We start from the raw sequence: 4,998 nt of genomic DNA on the forward strand, positions 1-4,998 counted from the left end.
AATAGAACCATAAATATTCTTGAGTGCATCTGTTAAATTTTGAAAACAAGAGCAAACAATTCAAATTTCCAAGTTTTGGTGTCTTTTGGAAGCATCTCTAACTATAAATCTTATCCTATCCAACATAGTATAACTCTTAAGAATATAAACAATTCTATGCAAGCCTTTGTGGTTAAGAGTATTTAATTGGGACTTGGGACATCCATATTCAAGTCCTTTTGAACCCTGTGATTCACTAGGCAATTGTTTCTTCTCAGGCCATACACCTTTATAGGATTGCTGTGATAATCAAGTGAGGAGCAAGAGAAAGATATATGTTACCTTAAGCTTGTTGGAGGAAATAAGGAATATAAAAATGTGTTTTTGTTGCTGTTTTTAATAGTGTGAAATTAATAAGAACGTTGGCTGTGTAAGCTGACTTTTCAGAAATGCAGTGATGCCTCACATTTTATTCAAGACTGTCAAGCACACATTTCTTTCCTGTACTATATTCTGTTCATTAAGGGGTAGTTCACCATGCAGACTAACACTCTGAATATAAAATTCTTCTCTCATTTCTATGGACAGAAATGGAAATTCATTCAGGGAGGCCCGACTGCTTACATATACTCATAAACATGAGACCCAAAGGCACTGAATTTAATCCTGTACTACTGTGTCCTGCACAGAGTCATTTCTGGATTATTTGCATACTTGTTTCTTGTAGAAGTGATCCTTCTGTTTTAATTCCTAAACTGATACAAGGCTAGAATGTTATTCCTTCTGGTGTGACAATGGATGTTACAAGTAGGAAAAGGGCACATGATGGCTAGAGTAAAATTGACTCTGTAAGACTTTTTCATTGGTAACTAGTGAAGTGAAACAGTGGTGGTTTCTGCCCCCATAGTGGAGGTTCTTCTAGCTTTCCACCCATCACACAAATTCCAGTTCCCTGACATTCTGTTCTATAATATTGTTTTGCAAATGAAAAGGCTGCCACCCGACTCACTGGGCAGGCAGTGTTTCCGCCGGGGGCCTGGCGCCACGGAGGTCTGGCACGCCCCAGCATGCTTTGCTGGGGCGCGCTGGCCTCCAATTGGCCTTCCGAGGGGGAAAAGGAGGGACTTCCGCCTCCTGAGCGACACTCTAGGAGGCAGATAGTCCCTCTCTATAGTCGCCCCGGTCCTCCAGGGCAGCCGATTGGCTGGCTGCTCCTGGGGGCGGGGCGACTCCCCTCTCGGCCCCCACCTTTGGAATAGGCCTATCCTGCTCGGCGCCATTTTTGCTTGGCTCTGCTGCTGAGCAGATTCGAGTTTCGGGAAGGCAAGCACAAGGGGCTTGCCCCCTCCTCCCCGCTTTGGAATTAGGGTCCCTGTGGCCCTGCACAAGACAAGTGGGGGCTTCCTTCCCCTCCCCCACTCTTACTGCAGTCTTGGGGGATAGAGAGTTGCGGCGGCCCCATTTTGGGCTGGGTTCCCTGCCATGGGGCCCAGCTAGTGAGTAGTTTCAGCTGTTTTCCCTCCCCTCCTGTTTTTGGATAGGGCTTTTGGTTTTGGAGAGTGTGTGGCTTGCCCAAGGACATCCTGTGTTGGGCTTGCTTGCTGTTCTCTGTTCAAAAATTTTTCAGCCTGGTCACACTCTCTCAGCCACCTGTTTTGTTATTTGCTCTTTCTAACTGGCAGTTGCTGACTGTTTATTCATCATGCCCAACAAAGTGGGGCACAAAAAGACACCCTCAGCAGTAGCTACGCAAATTACGTCTGGTCAATCTGGGGGACTTCAGCATATGCCGGCCTTGAATTTTAATGCCACTTACTCCTCTGATACTACGTTGGGCTCAAGTTCCAGAATAGTTTCTACATCAGGATCTTCACGTGTTGGGCCATTGCCAGCTGTTCATTGTTTGTCTCAATCGGCAATGTCGGAGCTGTCACATTCCATTGCTGAGCTGATTGCAAAAGCCACTTCACCTTGCCAGCTAAGTGATCCAGAATCTCCTTCACTTCCGACAGCTGCCAGATCTCCTGGAGCCTCATCTTCCAGCCAAGTATCTTTGGCAGACCGTGACAAGACCCCTGTGGCAGTGAAGCATTCTGTTGTCTTGTCGTCATCCAGCTCCAGTTCGACGTCATCATCATCTTCCAGTTTGGACAGCAAGGCGTTCAGCAATGTTGATGGTGACAACAGACGTAGACGGCACAAGAAAGGTCACAGAGCCAAGAAAAGACACCGACGGGCTTGATCCTCACAAGCTGCTCAAGATGCTTTCAATGCTGTTAACTCACCTTTACCTTTTGGCAGAGATCGCTTTTGGGTTGAGCATGCCTTGGCCCCAGGCCTGCCGTGCTGGGCCATCAAGCGTCGTAACTGGTGACCCGGTCTTCAGGGGGTTTGGGTCGACCAGGAAGCACAATGGTTTCCAGTTTGCGCACTTGGAGAGCGCCCTCCTGGCTCTTATCTACCTCGCAAAACCAGGAAGCTGATTCTCAAAGGCTGTTTCGTTGATGTCTTTGGTTTGGTTCCTCTGACAGGTCAAGCAGCTTTGGCGGTTACCTCATCCAAGGGAAAAAAGAAGGCCCCCTTTTCCCCTCCAGTTGACCGCAATTTTGACAATTGGCTAGAAGGTTTCACCGTTTTTAGGGCTGTGGTTTCCATGGGCTTCCCTGAACGGGCTTGGCAGCTCGACAGCCATTTGCTGCATGTCCTTAAGGCCAGAGAGTTCGCCAGCGAGGCAGCAGCCATCGCTTACGATACAGCGTTCTGCCAGCATGCTTCCCAGAATTCTAGAGAGCGATGGAATCACCTTCATTCCGAAATTTGGCTATTGGAAGTTGGAACTCAGACCGTGCCACCTGCATCTTCCACTTGCTCTGCTCCTTCTGATAGTCCAGTCCTTGTTTGCCAAGATTTCAATGTTGGCAAGTGTTCTCGCATGCAGTGCAAACTTGATCACCTTTGTACCTCTTGCAGAGGTCCTCATGCTAGGCTGTCCTGCCCTTTAACCCTCTCCAAATCTCTGGCCTCGCAGATTCCTTGCTCTGCCTCTCTGCACAGCAGGGGAGCTGGCCCTGCTCCTAAATAGCCATGCTTGAGCTGTGGTTGGTTCACCTGGTTCGTGTGGGTGCTCCTATCCCTTACCTTTCTCATGGCATGTTTGATCACTGGATCTTTGTATTGTTTTGTTTGCTGTTTTGCACACTGTTCAGTTCTTTCACTTTCAGGTTTGGACCGAGCACTATCATTGCGGTTTTAGGCTGAGCCGCTGCCAGGCGGATGACTGCAATTACTGGTTTCCACTCTGACGGCGTTGAGGTTGAACCTGGCTTTTCATTGGTGGACATTATGCGTTTCTTCAATGTGCATCCACTAGGCTGAACGCATTGATATGTTTGCAGCTTCAGCTGATTTGGACTTAAATTTTTTGCATGGGTCAGGCTGGCTTGGCAGCTTCTCTGAACCCGGTTGGTGTTGCGTTCGGGGTAGGGTTGACAGTGGTGTTCCTTCAGAACGGCCTTTGTGGTGGCAGCAGAGGTTCTGGATTGGGTAGGTATGGTCTAGAAGGTTGCATAGCACTGTATCGGGAGTCCCTATGGGACATGGGAGCGATGAGGGCATACGTTGTGGTCATTGCGGGGGCCATAATGTGACACCGCTTCCCGGTGACTAGGGGCTTTAGTTAAATGCAATCTGCGGGTTGCATGAATACAAGAGGGCGTTAATCTAGCCCCTAGCTCATCCCGATGCCTTGCTTTATATGACATGCCATTTATCCAACAACGGCAGGTTGTAAGATGATCCAGAACTCATGCTTTGGCCAACCCTACCTTTTGCTGATGCTTGCGTTAATAAAGTTGTGGCCTTTCCTCCACATGCGGCTTTGCGTTTTATTATGGTGATGCCCTCACAGGCAAGTAATATAATACTGTTTTGCAAATGAAAGCATATCACTGTGCCTCTCTGGTGATATAATGAGTTATGGCATCCTAGTGTTCCTTCCACCAGAAACATTGCACAGGAAGCTCAAACAATTATACATCAGGGAATCAAGAGAGCAAGATACCTGACCTCATACTAATGCCCAGTCACATTTGTATATTTCAACCTAATTTGGACCATATAAACAAACCTGGTAACACTTTCATACTGATAACCCATAACACTTATGTTGGGACTATTGTTACTTCATTTTACTCTAATTCAACGGAACCCATTCTCAAACAATTTGAGATGGTTTCAGTTAGAGCTTGAAGTTCTTTAATATACATTAAAGTCCAGTGACTACCTTAAATACAGTGCTCCCTCGGGTTACGAAATTAATTCGTTCCGCGGCTAATTTCGTAACCCGAAAAACCTTCGTAAGCCGAATTGCCATAGGCGCTAATGGGAAAAAAAGCCGCGGCTCTGCCGCGGCTCCATTTAAAACAGCGCCGGCGTTTTTTCGTAACCCGAAAAAACGTTCGTAACCCGAAACAATAAATCCCTATGGGATTTATTCGTATCCCGAAAAATTCGTAAGCTGGGTAATTCGTATCCCGAGGTACCACTGTATTTTTAACAACTGCAATAATAGACTTGTGTAATGTATATAGACCAAAGCTACATATAGCTACAAAAGAGGTAGAATCATAGAAGCATAGAATCATAGAATCGTAGAGTTGGAAGAGACGACAAAGGCCATCCAGTCCAACCCCCTGCCATGCAGGAAATCCAAATCAAAGCATACCCAACAGATGGCCATCCAGCCTGTGCTTAAAGACCTCCAAAGAAGGAGACTCCACTACACTCCGAGGGAGCGTCTTCCACTGTTGGACAGCCCTTACTGTCAGGAAGTTCCTCCTAATGTTGAGGTGGAATCTCTTTTCCTGCAGCTTGCATCCATTGTTCCGGGTCCTGTTCTCTGGAGCAGCAGAAAACAAGCTTACTCCCTCCTTAATATGACATCCTTTCAAATATTTAAACAGGGCTATCATATCACCTCTTAACCTTCTTTTCTCCAGGCTAAACATCCCCAGCTCCCAC

Source organism: Sceloporus undulatus, chromosome 1, assembly GCF_019175285.1.
Source record: "Sceloporus undulatus isolate JIND9_A2432 ecotype Alabama chromosome 1, SceUnd_v1.1, whole genome shotgun sequence".
Taxonomy (NCBI): Eukaryota; Metazoa; Chordata; class Lepidosauria; order Squamata; family Phrynosomatidae; genus Sceloporus; species Sceloporus undulatus.